The sequence below is a fragment of the Apodemus sylvaticus genome, chromosome 4 (genome assembly GCF_947179515.1).
Source record: "Apodemus sylvaticus chromosome 4, mApoSyl1.1, whole genome shotgun sequence".
NCBI lineage: Eukaryota > Metazoa > Chordata > Mammalia > Rodentia > Muridae > Apodemus > Apodemus sylvaticus.
Genome location: NC_067475.1, coordinates 140,847,205 through 140,864,662, shown reverse-complemented (window position 1 = coordinate 140,864,662; position 17,458 = coordinate 140,847,205). Strand labels below are relative to the sequence as shown.

At 36.6% G+C, this 17,458-nt stretch overlaps 1 protein-coding gene across 1 annotated transcript in view; it reads left to right on the top strand.

Moving 5' to 3' along the window:
• LOC127683726 (rho GTPase-activating protein 20-like) overlaps positions 1–17,458 on the top strand; it is a 66,373-nt gene that overhangs the window by 35,520 nt on the left and 13,395 nt on the right. The gene's annotated exons all lie outside the window — the stretch shown is intronic.

The window sequence follows — 17,458 nt, the reverse complement described above, 5'->3', positions numbered from 1 at the left end:
ATAAGACAAAAAGAGGCATTCTTTTTTTTCTGACATTGATGTTGTCATCAATGGTATCACTGCCTGGACTCAGGAAAGCCGTTTTGAGACATAGAGAACAGATCTCTATACTAGGCATGGTGTCTCATATCTATAAGCTTTTGGCAGGCAGGCAGAGGCAGAAGGGAGTAGGGAGAAAGAAGACGGGGAGAGGACGAGAGGGAGAAGACAAGAAGGAAGAGGAGGATGAGCTGGAAGAGCAGGAGAAAGAAGCAGATGGTGGGAAGCCAAGGGAAACGGCTTCTTAGTGAAAATCGAATGAAGTCTGGGTTGGCAGCATTCAGCTCTAATCGCAGGACTTGGGCCGAGGCAGGAGGCCCCTGAATTTGAGGCCAACCTGATCTATAAAACAATTATAAATAGTAAGACCAGGACTTAAAAAAAACCCTTAAATGGACAGGATATTTATGCTAAAATGTTTCTGCATTAAATAGAGACATCCTAAAGCTGAATTTAACTGTATTTTCTTCTCCTGCAGACAAGGTGTTGGTCCATCTTTGACATCGATGTTGAAAGCATAATATTTGCTTTCTCTACTTCATTAATACTGAAACATTCCTCTGGAATTTACAAAGCCAAAATAAAACAATATTCTCATCAAACAAAAAAAATGAATTCATGATATTCTTAGTCAAATGATTGAACTAGAAAATATCCTTAGTGAGGTAACAAATCAGTATGCTTTCTTTATACAAATGATAAAAGGGCTGAGAAGGAAAATAGGAAAACAACCCCCCTTCAAATTTGTTAAAAATAATATAAAATACCTTTGGGTAACTCTAACCAAACCAAAAAAAAAGTTTGTGAAAAACTTTAATGACAAGAACATCAAAGAAATATTTTAGAAAGAAATCAAAGCCTCAGAATATGGAGAGATATCCCATGATCATGCATTCCAACCTAAAATCTCCATCAAAATTCCAAATAATTCTTCAAAGATATGAAAAGGGAAATTCTCGGTGTGTGTGTCTGTGTGTGTGTGTGTGTGTTTGTGTGTGTGTGTGTGTGTGTGTTTGTGTGTGTGTGTGTGTGTGTGTGTGTGTGTGTGTGTGTGTGTGTGTGTGTGCAGGAGTGAGCAACTAGGGATGTATTCCAGCTCTGGATGACAATGGGTCCCTGGCCAGCAGCACCTAGTAAACCCCAGACTGTTGTTCTCCCTCTGAGCCCTCCTCCTCTCTCTTTGCACTGCAGTACCCCTCAGCCTGCCTTCTAGCACTTCACTCATGGAACCAAAAGTCAGGTTGGAACAGCGCCAGACAGTGGATGGCCTTGACTGACTGCAGCTGTTGTCTGCTGAAGGGTTCATGGCTGCTGCTGCTGCTGCTGCTGCTGCTGCTGCTGCTGCTGCTGCTGCTGCTGCTGCAGACACCTTGCAACTCCGGGCCCTTCCCAGCACAGGAGCCCTCCTTGCTGCTTTTCCCCATCTTCTCTTCTTTCTCCTCCTGCTCAGATTAGAGCTCTCAGTTCAAGAAAGTGGGAAGAAGTCAAGGGCTGTAATAAAAGTGCAGTCAGGCAAGTTGTGCTGTGAAATGCAGATACTGTTATTAATTTACAGTTGACCATGGCTGTTCAGTCAGAAAGTCACACAGGTGTGCTAAAATATTTGGTACTATTTTATTGCTTAACTCTAACATTCAATACACTGTTTGTGTGGTCAGAATGCTGCCTTCAACTATATTTGTGAATTTTAGGTTTCTCCAGGTGTCATATTTCACGTAATTTGGGGGAATCTTTGTTCTAAATAAATTAATTCATCAAACTGATGAATGTATTGATAACATAGTCATGAAGGTAAGATCCTGATAAAATAGAAATTAGAGGAGAGGCCATGGGTCCTGTGAAGGCTCACTGCTCCAGTGTATGGGAAAACCAGGTCAGAAAAATGGAAGGAGGGGAGTTTGTAATGAGGGGGAAGAGGGATGGGATAGGGCATTTTTGGAGGGGTAACCATTTTGGAAAGGGGATACCATTTGAAGTGTAAATTAAGCAAATATGTAATTAAAAACAGCTACAAAATCCAGTAATAAATTCTAATGAATTTTGAGTCTTCTAATTTAAAGAAAAATGAAATAAAGTGAAAAGGAATAGTATACCCATGTTTTTCACTGATTTCGGCAAAGACCCAAAATCACCAGATTGTTTGACAAAATGGATCTTTGGAAGTGTCCCAAAGATTATCCAACTATCAATAGTTTCAGCTGCCTTATGAATTTATTTTTATCTAGAGTATACCTTCATATCATTGTCTCTAAGATTACTCAATCTTTTTATTTTCTATATTCTTTGTTTACATTCAAATGATTTCCCCTTTCCCAATTCCCCCCTCCCCATAAGTTCCTTAAGCCCTTTTCCCTCAGCCCATTCACTAATCACCCCCTCCCAGTTCTCTGTTCTGATAATCCCCTACATTGCTGCATCAAGCCCTTCCAGGACCAGGGCCTTCTCATTCCTTCTTCTTGTGAATCATTTCATATGTGAATTGTGTCTTGGGTATTCAGAGCTTCTGGGCTAATATCCACTTATCAGTAACTGCATGCCATGTGTGTTCTTTCTTGATTGGGTTACCTCACGATGGTATTTTCTAGTTCCAACCATATGCCTAAGAATTTCATGAATTCATTATTTTTAATGGCTGAGCAGTATTCCATTGTGTAAATAAACCACAATTTATGTATCTATTCCTCCATTGAGGGCCATCTGGGTTCTTTCCAGCTTCTGGCTATTATAAATAAGGCTGCTATGAACATAGTGGAGCATGTGTCCTTATTGCATGCTGGGAAATCATCTGGGTATATGCCCAGGAGTGGTATAGCAGTGCCCTCGGGAAGTATCATGCCCAGTTTTCTGAGGAACCACCAGACTGATTTCCAGGGTGCTTTTACTAGCTTGCAATCCCACCAGCTGTGGAGGAATGTTCCTTTTTCTCCACAATCTCGCTAACACCTGTTGTCTTCTGAGTTTTTAACCTTAACCATTCTTACTGGTATGAGGTTAAATCTCAGGGTGGTTTTGATTTGCATATCCCTAATGACTAATGATGTTGAGCATTTCTTAAGATGCTTCTCAGCCATTCAAAGTTCTTCAGGTGAAAATTCTTTGTTTAGCTCTGTACTCCATTTTTTTAATAGGGTTATTTGGCTCTCTGGAGGCTAGCTTCTTAGTTCTTTATATATATTGGATATAAGCCCTCTGGACGCAAAGCCAGGGCTTGGGCAGAATAACAGAAACAGAGAATTGCATTATATTACCAGCAGAGAAACCTCAGAGGGGGGACCCAGTTGTAGTTTTCCTCCTCCCATGTGCAAAATATGTAAACAGTGGACAGAAAATAAAAGTGCAGTTTTAATTGAATCATCTTCCTGCCCCCAGTGTCCAGGGATAGACAAGTGTAGAGACAAGTCTGGCTTTTCTATTGCCTGCCTGCTTGTTCAACAAAAGGAATGGGGTGAATCAAGAAGGGACCAGCTTCCTTTCCTTATAGCTCTAGGGTAGTGCTTGAAGTCATTCATTCCCACAGCTGCTAGTGTCCCCAGAACTAATCCAGTAATTGGTCAGAGCCATTGTTCACTCTTAAGCCTGACTTAAGACTAAGAAAACCCATCCGAAGTTCTTCAGGTGAGAATTCTTTAACTCTGTACCCCATTTTTAATAGGGTTGTTTGGTTTTCTGGAGTCTAACTTCTTGAGTTCTTCATATATATTGGATATTAGTCCTCTATCTGATTGTGTCTTGGGTATTCCAAGCTTCTGGGATTTATCCACTTATCAGTGAGTGCATACCATGTGGGTTCTTTGGTGACTGGGTTACCTCACTTAGGATGATACTTCCAGTTCCATCAATTTGCCTAAGAATTTCATGAATTCATTGTTTTTAATAGCTGAGTAGTATTCCATAGTGTAAATATACCACATTTTCTGTATTCATTCTTCCATTGAGGAACATCTGTGTTTTTTCCAGATTCTAGCTATTATAAGTGAGCCTGCTATGAACTTAGTGGAACATGCTATATGTCCTTATTATATGCTGGGGAGTGCTCAGGGTATATGCCAAGTAGTGGTAGCCTTTTCACCAAATGGTGCTGGTTCAACTGGAGGTCACCATGAAGAAGAATATAAATTGATCCATCATTATCACCTTGTACTAAGCTTAAGTCAAGTGGATCAAGAACCTCCACATAAACCCAGACACACTGAAATTAATAGAAAAGAAACTGAGGAAAAGCCTTGGGCACATGGACACAGGGGAAAATTCCTGAACAGAACAGCAATAGCTTATGCTGTAAGATGAAGAATTGACAAACGGAACCTCATAAAATCACAAAGTTTCTGTAAGGTAAAGTACACTGTCAATAGGACAAAATGGCAACCAACAAATTGGGGAAAGTTCTGTTCCAACCCTACATCCAACAGAGGGCTAATATCCAATATATTAAAAAAAGTAAAAAAGTTAGACTCCAGAGACCCAAATAAGCCTATTAAAAAGTGGGGTTCAGAGTTAAACAAAGAATTCTTACCTGAAAAATATTGAAAGACTGAGAAGCACCTAAAGAAATGTTCAACATCCACAGTCATCAACGAAACTAAAATCAAAACAAACCTTAGACTGGGATGCCAGTCAGAATGGCTAAGATCAAAAGCTCAGGAGACAGCAGGTGAGGATGTGGAGAAAGAGGAACACTCCTCCACTGCCGGTTCGATTGCAAGCTGGTACAACCACTCTGGAAATCAGTCTGGTGGTTCCTCAAAAAACAGGGCATAATTCCTCTTCTTCTTGAACAGGTATTATTACTGATATCTATCTATCTATCTATCTATCTATCTATCTATCTATCTATCTATCTATCTATCTGTCTATCTATCTACCTATACATATATATCATCTATCATGTCACACATATTTTTATGAAAATATGTTATTTAATAGAAATTCCTATGGTTCAACAATTGTTAAAAGAATACAATTTTAAAACTAAAAGACTGAAGGACATGAAATGCACGTGTCACTTTGTCAGTTATAGCATGAGCCTTTGAATCTTGACATCACAATGGCCTGTCACCCTGACTACTAAAGAATCCTCAGACTTCAGTGGTTGGTATACCAACTGCAGTGTTCCCTTTGGTCTTTAGTGCCAAGAAGGAAAGTGATCATTTCACATAAATTGATTGGTTCTCAATTCCAGGCTCCACTGTAAAGGTATGTATGTATATAATAACTAATTTGATTCTTATGACAGTCTAAAGGAATCAGGAAGTGTTCTATTTTGATTCTCCAGATCTGGAAAACTAGTTTTTAACTCAGCAGTCTCTTCATGGAAATTTACACAGTGGCAAAATTCAGTACCAATTCCCAAAAGAAACAAAGTTCTCAAGTAAGGAGAGCTATGCTTTGAGCTTCCAGGAGAATGCTTTCTATAAGACTTCAAAAAATACATATGATGAACAAGAGAGAGGAATATTTTCTAGACTATCTAATTTTTTTACCCACTATGAATACAAACTTTTCTTGTAAACTGATCAAACTTCCACCTAAAACCTATGAATGCTTCAGTTTCAGCAAATTGTTATTTTTTCCAAGATATGCTGTGATTTCTAAAAAGTTTTAAATTTTTTAATGTTGATTCAAAAGGAAAGGAATGATTTTCCACATATGTTCATTTACTTTTAATATTTAATATCATAAAACCGAATTGGTATTATTTTTGTAAAATTTCTTTACATTAATGTTTGATGAGTGTGATTATAATCATTGACTGCTGTTCCTCCTGACTCCTCTAATCTCATGGCTCTTTAATGCTATCTTCATAAAAGCTTGTGTCTATCTACATATTCTTTGAAAGATATATGTTTTGAATAGCTTGATATTCACTTAATATCTGTTTTAATATTCACATTGTATAAGCAGGGTAAAGAACCACCGAAAGAGTAACTATCTGTCTATTGATCTATCATCCGTCTGTCTCTATATTATCTGACCTATATAACTTTCATAGTTGTGAATATATGTGATTCCTTACAAAGATGTATGGTTCCACAACTCTTAGAAAAAAATTTAAAGTCACACAGTGTAAGGGAAGAAAATGCATGCACTTTTTGTCAGTTGTCATGACCCTTAGAATACTGACATCACAATGGTTCTTAAGCCTGACTACTTCAGAATCCTCAGATTTCAGTAGCTTGTCTACCAACCTTAGTGATCAGTTTGGTATTCAGGAGTAGGAAGGCAAAATTCAAGTTTATTCAAAGGTTCTCCTTTCCAGGCTCCACCAAAAAGGTATTTTTTTTAATAAGTAATTTGTTTCTCATGATAGACTAATCATGTCAGGAAGTATTCTTTCTTTATTCTCCTAGATCATATGAACTAACTCTCAACTCTAGTGGTTTCTTGAAAATGTAGACATTCAAGCCATATTCAGTACCAATCTTCTGTAGAAACAATATTATTATGTGAAGAGAGGTATGCTTTAAGCATACAGGAGAACAATTTCTGTAAATCTTATCAAAAGGGGTCCAAGTTATGAGTGAGGATAATTACTTACTATCTTCCTCATTAGCATATCATTTATGTTAAGATTTACAATTGTCTTTTAGTATCACCTGCTTATTTGTGAATTTCATACATTATAAATGTTGCTATAATCTTCAATCTTGCCTTTAATCTTTATTTACTGCATTTTCATATCATGAAATTAAAATTCAGCAGGAACATTGTTCTTATAACATATCCACTGAATACTTGTTCTGTTAGGTGGAGGCCTGTACCAGGAGTACCATATTTTTTCACTATGGAAACCCTTGTGAAGGAAGACATGGGAGGAACACATCGAACCTTACTGTGTCAAGGACCTGTGGAACTCACAAGCGGCAAGAAAATGAAAAAAAGACACCTATCCTTATTTGATGATGTTTTGGTTGTGTCTAGTAACCTGTGAGTATGTGCAACATGCACTCCTTACGATGAGAGGCTGCACTTGAATTAGACCATTTTGTATGAATATAAAATGTTCTTTTACTTCTTTTTTAAAAAATATAATATGCAATTTCTTTTTATTCTACTGTGGTTGAGGTTTGGTGAACACTATCCTACACATTTCTCTATTTGTTTGGTCACAGATTTTAGACACTTTCTAAAAGAAAGGAATTATTTAATGTGATATCCTGCTATTTGAATCTGGGGAAAGAATAACAACAAACTGGAAAAGGAGGCAGATGTGCAAGAACATGCCAGGAATAGTAGCATCATTAAAGCTGACTTATGAGTACTGAAACTTCGTGGGATATGTGGAATATACAGTGACACATGTTCTCAAAATAAAATATTTAAAATATGAGAAGTCAGTGTCCTCTTGCTTGTTGTTTCCACATAGACTGTGGAGGACGGAGAGGGGAATCCCTAATTATGATCATTGCTCACATGTGGCATCCCATGTAAGCCTCTTGACCTCATAGTTTCCAAATTAATATGAAGAATCAAGAAGCATCTATGATCCCTACTAATAGCAGCTACTAATTAGGGGAAACTACAGGCACTGAATACTTCCTACTTGGTGATTCTGCACATAGAGAAAAGCACTGTGATTAAATGAAGCAGTATAGAATGTTGACCTCTAACTTACGACCATGGAAGTGTTTTCTGTGGCGACATCACATATATTCTTCTCTGCCCATGATCATAGGCTTCATATTATTCTAGAAGGTTTGAAGTTGATACTGATATTATCAAGTAAGTAATTTAAGATATGTTCTTATGAGTTTGTAAATGGTCTGGAGAACAGATATCAGTAATATACTTTATTAAGCTTGGGAGATAAAATTTCTGGCTATTCTTATATAATATTCCTGAAGATGCATTTCAAAAATTGTGAGAAAATAAAATGTTCAGAATCCATGATCAGTCACTGTAAGCTCCCAGTATAGGAAATGTTTGTTAGTGTCTGACTGACGCAGATACAAAATAAGTGAATGTCCAGACTGTCTGTCAGTCGGCCATTCCTCTCATCATTTCTAGTCAACTCACCTTCAGTCCACACTGGGAAATACATTTTGTAAAAGATAGTAATCAACTCATTTGAATGAAAAATGAATATATACTGATATTGTACCTTTTAAGTGTATTTGGTGTAAAAAAGTATAATTCACTTTAATTTTAGAGAGTAAAGGAAACTAAAATTAATGTTTTTCTTGAAATACAATATATTTGTCCTGCTTCAGCTGTGTAGTTATAAAAATTAAAATTATTATACATTGTTATTCATGTTATGTTAAGAGCATTATTAATCTCATAGGAGATGATAGTCATTTCCATTTGCAAGGAGGAAGATTGTCTATCAGACATTTAAATTAGTGTTTTCAGTTTTATGCATTTCTTCTGATATTTGGTTCATGAAATGCATATATATGTATTGGTAAAATTAGATATCTTCTTTTGGAAAGAAAATGTAAGTACAAATGTTTCATTTGATTTAGACTTGTGTTTGTATGTTTGTGTCTGAGTGTGCATATGTATCCTTTAGTAAATATGACATAATATGTTTGTATTTTTACTGATACATTGTATATTAGATAGTGTGGGGAAATTTTCTCTGTACTATCATCTGTCAAAAAATCACATATTTGAAGTTTATGTATATATAAATAATTTTTGAAACAGGGTTTATATTGTCATATTGTCCCCTGAATCTGAGAAAGACAGAAAAAGCATCATCTATTTTGGACCAACATATTAGCTTAATGGTGTCCAATGCAGAATTACATACATCAGGTTAGACACACACACACACACACACACACACACACAAATGCAGAGAAGTAATATTCAGGCTATCATAGTATAATAGAATTATCATAAGTCTAGGTAAGATTCTGTCAAAAGATAGAAGGGAATGGAGAAGACAACAACAACAAAATAATTATAAAATAGTATAAATGTATGTGAATTTCTTAAAAGACAAACTGCATATAAAAGGAATGATCAAAGAAGGAAAGTAATGCTTCCAAGGATTTTATTTCTTACAGTTTTGATAATATTAGAATGCTTGATAGAAAGACATATTTCCAATTATTTGTTTAAATTATTGGGTTAAATAATTATCTTTTTGGTGCTTGTATGAGATGTGCTTTGTGTGTTTCCTAAAGGAACCAGTGTAATGAGCTGAGGTGACTTCCTAGTATACAAAGAAGGGCACTGGAAAGTGAATTTTATTCAGTTAGACAATATTTATATATTATTTTTTGCGAAACTATTAAATATAGTTAAGTAAAAACAAAATTTCAATTAATATTTTATGGTATGATAATAATTGAAATAAAAGCAAAATGGTTACTAATGAACAGTATTTAAGGAAGAAATCATGAAATACATACCTTACTAAAAATGTCATATATATCACATATATATGTATATATTCACAGACATATTCATAGCATATTCATGTTAAACTTCTCCAGTTAGAAAAGAATCAGGTTGTTTATTTGTGAGCAACTGAGAAGCTCATTTCCAGAAACTTCCTTCAACACACGATTTGTTGAATTCATCTCCCCTGGCTGGAACTCTGCCTGAGTGATAAACCAGAGGAGTCCTCCTCTGCTCTTGGAGCAAGAGGAAATGGGTAGTTCCTCAAGCAATACCAACTACAAAACAAACCAATCTAAGAGAGATCCTTGTTTCTTTTTCTAGGAATAAGAAAAGGTTTAAGATAAAATGTATCCTCCCTCTGAATATAACCTGTGGGTTGTGGATAATGTGGAACTAATCAGAAAAAATCAAACCTGTCCTTGCAAGGACCTTTTCCTGTTTTGGCCAGATGGAAATTTTTTGGCCTCCTTTCGGTAAGACCTATAGTTTGGATCTGTATTCATAGGAAAATAACTATAGCAATTGTTGGGCAAATTAATGCTTCATAATTCACAGGTTAAAACAATTAACCAGAATATTTTCAAAATAAGAATCCAGTTTAATCTGATTGCATACAGGATGCCAACTCCTATTTTCCCCTTCTATGATGACACCAATTTGTCTATCATTTCTACAACATACTTTTCACATGTAAGTATATACCTAGTCTTTGATCCGGAATGTTCATTAGGACTACAGAAGATTCTTGGGGCAGAATGGAGGTAAGCTGTCTTCCAAGAAGTATATGGAAAAAACAAGGACCTAGCATATCCTCTACAATCTTTTCCCCATAATGTCTGGAATTACCTAGTGTTTGGAAATAAACAAATTGATTCACTCAATTAATACTGCATATTGCACTTAAATTTGACCATTACCTCCAATACTCCCCAGTTAATTTCCATAGAAATGCTCTTTAATTGAACAGATTAAAAAATAGTTACTCATAGAATGCTCAAGTATTTGAATGTCTGTTTAGCAGAATGTCATCAGTGGCTAATGGTCGACTGATAAGGATAAAGGTCAATGGACAAAATATCATCAGGTCCGCAAATGCTGGACACACCAATCAACTCATTTTGATATGCCTTAGCTCAATGTCCAGGTTCTTCTAAGTTTTCCTCAGTTCTCATACCGTTTGTTACTACTCCAGGTCAACACTTCTGAATCTGTCCTCAAATTTGCTCATTCACCTTAGTTGCAGATCAACACCCTAAGTCATCCCTCATGTTAATTATGTTTCTAATCTCCTAACTGCTACCCCAGACCAAGCAGGAAAGCAGCCAATGACCAAAACAACTTACATCTCACATGGCTCATGTCTGTTTCTCCCTCTGTATCATGGTGAATACTTTTCTCGTTCCCTACATCTGCAAGCCTTCCTGTAGTAAAACTGGAAGTCCTTCCTATACCACCCAGATCACTGGCCATTAGGATCTTTATTGATCAATGAGGAAACAATTAGGTAACTAGATCTTCAGTGTTCATATGCAGATTTCTTATCAAAATGTCAGAACCAATCCCTACATATCACCAAGTACCTATGAGGTTTCCTCCTATGTGCTTTTTTCTTTTAGTGATAGGTGATGTGTTTTGTGTGTGTGTGTGTGTGTGTGTGTGTGTGTGTGTGTGTGTATTTTGTGTGTGTGTGTGTGTGTGTGTGTGTGTGTGTGTATTTACAAGTGTATATGTGTAGGTTGAGGGGCACAGGCATAATCCACCCTTCTGATAAAAATTGTTGTAGGCATGAATAGAGTAAGTAAGCAGATAATTGTAGAAACATGAATATGCCAGTCTTTGGGCAAGAATCAGTCCATAGGTCCATAGGAAGTCAGCTTGGATGTTAAAATCATGGCAAAGTGGAGAAGAAAATTCTGTGAATGAAAGATCTTTGCAGCAGGTATAAATACTTTAAGAAAGAGGAAACAATGTATACATTAGCTTACTGGTAGGAAAACTATACCTGACATGGGGTTTAGAGAATGGGCAAGAGGAATAGTGCATTGGGTAAGGGTTGCTGATTGGATCAGAAAAACATTGATCAACAAGATAATGCTGATAAATGTAAGACACTGTGAATGTTTCAAATATCAATAAGGTTTAACTCATTCAACATAAAATTTTTAGTTATAAATGTTGGCATGTTAAAATCATATTTAATCCATCTTAGATTATTACATGCTACAGAGGAATGGTGATGTGCTAATTATTAATTTGTACCAGGAGAGTTGATGTGATGACTCATAGATGAAGCACAAGTATCTAGGACCTCCTGACTTGTATGCCAAGTCACTCAAGGAAACAAACAATTTTTTTTCTTAAAAGTTGTTCTTCCTGCATTAAGTTTGTTCTAAACAATGGTCATATACCTTACCAGTGGTATAGTGTGAATAATGACCCTTTCTATATGACAAGACCTTACACTAAGAGGACTCTTCCTTAAATATCCCCTTATACAAATGAAACTGAAACTTGGCCCTGCCATACTCACATAGCTCTTGGAATATAGTCAAGTCTTGATACCCCCAACTAGCTTCCACACTATATTCATTCCCCTGTCATACAAGTGTTCCATGAACGTGTCATACAGAAGATCAGCCAAGTGGAGAATATCATCTACACCTGCACCTTCAGGATAGCAATTGGCTTATAACAATTTTTATGAGCAATCTTCTTTAAAGTTGTTGCATTGTCAAGACTCTAATCTTCTTTTTCTCTTTTAACGTTACAGTTCAATTGAACAGAAAGATCACTGATACTATTTTCTCAGAAGGTATTTTACTTGTGATTATACTTTAATTCTGTACTGATAAGGGAATTGTAGTTTGTACTTCATTTCTTTCTTAAACATATCTGGTAGGCTATCTCGAAATATATTGCTGATTAGAGGGTCACTGGATATTACTTTAATTTCTATTATCTATCACATATTTCATTTATAGTTGAGGAAGTATATTCATTGCTTCCTTTTTATATTGGCATAAACAGTAGTCTTCAGTATTACTTTAAATTCCACTCCATAGATGTAACTCTACCATGCCCATTCAAACTGTTCCTCCATTCAGGTTATTTCCTCCATTAAAGTCATGCATATTTTTGCCTTTTTCTTGTGAATTAATCACATATCTTTCATTAGAGCCACAGAACTCTTATGGACTCTTATGGACTGTCTCTATATATTAAGGGAATTTATTGTAATGATTTATGGTGTGTAAGACAACATTGGGTAGCTATGAATGGGAAGTCAAAAAATCTAGTAGTTCTTCAGTCTATGAAGTCCGTTTGTTTCACCTGCTCTTCTGTATAAACTGGAATCCTGAAGAAGGTGTGCTGGCAGTAAGAGCAAGTCGGCAAAGAAGAGTAAGTCTTCCTTCTTCCAAAGTCCTGATGTAGGTCTCCAGCAGAAGCTGTGGCTCAGATTAAAGGTGTGTATCTACATGCCTAGATTGGGACTTTGCTTTGTCCCAGGCTGACCTTGAACTCAGATCCACTTCACTCAGTCCATAGAAATTAATATTGGGTGTGTTCTCCCTTGCCTGGGCCTAAGATTTTCATGACCACTATGACTCACATTCTCCATGTCAAGGTCCAAGTCAAAAGCCTGTATCTTCTAGCCTCAAGATCTGGATCACAGGTGTGCCCTAAATTTCTGGATTGTAGCTCTTGCCACATGTAGTCAACTTGACAACAACCTTGCAAACAAAATTTTCTGAGGACTGGCTGTGTTTCCTTGGTTGATGTGTTATTATGTGACCATAACTTTACTTCTAAGACATTTTAAAATATTCCCCAGTCCAATACTGCATATTGCTAAACTGTTTCTCTTTTATTTAATACTATGATGACACTTATAAACTATTAATAGCAATTAGCTTAAAATAAGCTACTAGTGAATTAATTTTACTATATAGTTTGTTTCTATTGCATTTGAACAGATCCATTGATGCAGCGAAGAATAATATCAAGAAACCTTTCTCACTGAAGATATTCACCCAGGATATCCCAAGCTGTGACAGTGTATGTGAATAAAAAAACAAAAGTGACACTTCAAGTTCATGACTAGCAGAGGGACAGGCAGTTTGTAGAGCAACGGAAGATGGAGACATAAGAGGGTGGAGGGGAGATGTAAAAGGTATATGGATATGGCATGCATACATGTTTTTTTATACATGACTGGAGAAAGCAATATGAAGCAAGAGTGATCCAAATGCTAAAGCAAAGAAAGAGACAAATATATAAAAGTATTTTTTTCTAAATTGATTGAAAATTACTTCAGGTGTTCTCAACAACATACATTTCCATGACCAGTATTATTATAATTAAACAGCTTGTTTCGACTTTTTACTAGATATTTTCTATATTTACATTTGAAATGCTATCCCCTGTCCTGGTTATGCCTCCAAAAACCCGCCATCCCATTCCCCCTCGCCCTGCACACCAAGCCACCCATTCCAGGTCCCTGTCCTGGCATTCCTCTGCGCTCCAGTACTGAGCCTTCACAGGACCAAGGGCCTCTCCTCCCACTGATGTCCAACAAGGTCATCCTCTACTACATATGAGGCTGGAGCCATGGGTCCCTCCATGAGGACCCTTTGTTGGCCGTTTAGTCCCTGGGAGCTCTGTGTGCTGGTTGGTACACAGTCTTCCTCCTATGGCGCTGCAGACCACATCAGCTCCTTGACTTCACTCTTTTCTGTAGTTCTTCAGGCTGGGACTCTGTGCTCAGTTTAATGGTTGGCTGAGAGCACCCACCTCTGTATTTGTCAGGCATTGGCAGAAACTCTCAGCAAGTGCTTGTAGGCTACCACGATGGTGTCTGGGTTTGGTGACTGTATATGAGATGGATGCCCAGGTGGTGAAGTTTATGGATGGTGCTTCCTTCAGTCTATGCTCCACACACTGTCTCTTTATCTCCTACCATGGATATTTTGTTTTGCTGTCAAGAAGGACAAAAGCACCCAGACTTTATGTACCCTTTTCAGGGAGTGCAAACCGTGTGTGTTCTTTTGTGATTGGATTACCTCACTCAGGACAATATTTACTAGTTCCATCCATTTGCCTAAGAATTTCATGAATTCATTGTTTTTAATACCTGAGTGGTACTCCATTGTATAAATGTACCACATTTTCTGTATCCATTCCTTTTTTGAGGTACATCTGGGTCCTTTCCAGCTTCAGGCTATTATAAATAAGGCTGCTATGAACATAGTGGAGCATGCGTCCTTATTGCATGGTGGAGCATCTTCTGGGAATATGCCCAGGAGTGCTACAGCTGGTTCTTCTGGTAGTACTATGTCTAATTTGATGAGGAACCTCCAAGCTGATTTCCAAAGTGGTTTTACCAGCTTGATATCCCAGCAGAAATGGAGGGGTGCTCACTCTGTATATATATGTGTGTGATATGTGTGTGTGTGTGTGTGTGTGTGTGTGTGATTGTGTGCATGTGTAGGTGGTATTCAAATGTGTCCTTCTTGAATCTATGATTTTCTTAGCCATGAGCTATATTTATTTCCAGAGGTGACTAACTCTACATCCTTAGCCAGTGCACATATTGGTTCCTTCTATTTACATTATAAACACAAGAACAGAGATGCTTTTACTTTCTAATGGGTTGTGGCGTAATTCTTGAACTATAGATGGCAGGATGTAAAATCAGTTCGTGTAATGAATTCTTGTTCATAAAATTCAAGTAAACTCTCATGATTTGGCAGGGTCTTGTGTTAATCTTCAGCAAACACACACACACACACACACACAATTATTTTCAGGTTAAAGGATTATGACCAGTGGATAGAAGACAATAAATAAAGAATTCTGTGAAAGAGATGGCTTCTGAAGTGGTTTCCTTTTGTCTTGGTTCAAGGTTGTTTCTGGATAGCAAGTGATTCTTATTCAAGGGATTGTTTTCTTGACACTTTACAGTGATTATATTATATGGAGAATTATATGGGGAGAGTACACACTCATCTTTTGTTTATTTCATTTTTTAAATTTTCTCTTGTTTTTTTCCTTTGCTTTCATTTTTTAAGAGCTCCTGCTATTAATCCTTATTAACCTAATACTGTGCAAATGCTGTGCATGAAAATAAGGGTGTGAAATGATGGAAGTCTAGATGGGGAGGAAGCAAGCAGTTGTACTCTATTTCAACCACCCTCTCTGCTTGTCTGCTGCCATAATGAAAGAAAAATCAGGATGCTGAGCTCCTGCACCCATGGCTACTCAGTCTTACTTTATCATATGCAGTCTATTACAGTTATGTTTGAAGAACAAGTACCCACATAGAAAATTTTGTCATAAATATGGTTGATATACAGTCTTCCAGAGTTATGTCAAGGGCAGAAAAAAGAATGTTTATTCTATATTAGAGTTGCCATTTTAGACTGTATTTTATGAATAATGCTTAGATAAAAGCTAATTTGGTAATCATGAGCTTCAAAGTTATTTTATACCATTCTTCTCTGTACTTTCCACAGCCATTATGTGTGACAGCAACAAACATTGATACTGTGAATGATATAATTGAGAAGTTACTACCAATGATAAGAATGCCTGTAAGTTATTTGCAAGAAATTTGGGATTAAAATTGAATTTTGTTTTTTAAATTCACATAAGTGTAAATGTGTATACATATAAACAATGCAGATGAAACTTAATCATGATAAATGTACAGCTCAATTTTTCAACCTGCTCCTTTTGGAAATAAATGCATCTAAGTTATAATTGTCTATAGAGAGAATACTGTCTTGAATTTGTCTATGTTTATATAGAAATGAAACTCATAGCCCAATGGTATTGAGTTATACTTCTACTATCACTAGACAATAAAGATGCATTGTAATAAAGTGAAACTAATTGGTTGTATGCACACACATGATTTAATATATGCCAATTTGAGTGTCAATAAGATCTTTCTTCTTACCTTTATTTCATTCTTTCTTTCTCTTTGTCTTCATTAAAATTTTATTTCACTTCCTTTATGGGTTATGATTTCTCTCCTCTCACATTCTTCTTGCTTTCTTTTTCTGTTTCATGGGGTTGTAAGTGTGCATGTTCTGATATGTTTGTGTTACCTTTTAGTCTGTAATGTCTGTATTTATATGGTTTTGTCTCTGCATACATTTCCATATATTTATTCCTTCTGTTTTTAAATGTTTATCTCTGTGTAATTCTCTCTCCTTCTCTAACTCTCACTCTGTTTGTGTGTTTCTCTGAATGTGTGGATATTCCTCTCTATCACTTCCTGTGAGTTTGTATAGTGAGCCTCTGAGTACCAGTGTGCTTCTCTGTCTCTATAGATCTTTCTCGGTCTCACTCTTTCTCCTCCTTGTATGTTTGGTTGGGTGGAGGTTTGAGTGTCTGCTTGAATAGATCTTTGTCCCCCAGTGTCATACTTAAGAACTCTATGGGAAAATTCCTTTCTTTTAATCATGAACCAACAAGAAAGTACTATTAATGATAACTCCCATTAGAGCTTATTATGATTTTAGTCACTCCTGGTGGTTGTGAACTATTCCAACAGAATGCTCTATTTATATTATTGATTCAAATGCATCCAGACCCCTGTGTTCAAAAATTATGTTGTTGAACTTCTTTCAGTATATATCCTAATTTCCAGGTTAGACATATCTTCATCCTCTCCACAGACTGGCTACCTCTAAAGGAAAGCCAATGGTTACATGTACTCCTAGGCAGCCTCAAAGCCTCTCTGTCTATCTTTCTCACTGTTAATAAAATAACCATATCTTTCAAATGTTCATTTATCAAGTCATCAAAGTCACTGTCAGTATGTGACTCTCTGGGTTCTAGGTTGTGTGTTCATGTCAAATCAACATTCAATATTTTACTGACATAGTGGGAAAACATATATGAATCATTTTATTTTAAGACTGGTCTTAGTGCTGATGGCTGAATATAATTTCTTATTCTGCTGTGGATTAGTAGACCGTGTTTCACTCGTTGAAGAAAGGGCAAGTCCCCAAGGATTTTCTCCTGAAATCAGTCCTGATGACCCAAAAGTGTGGTCAAAAGA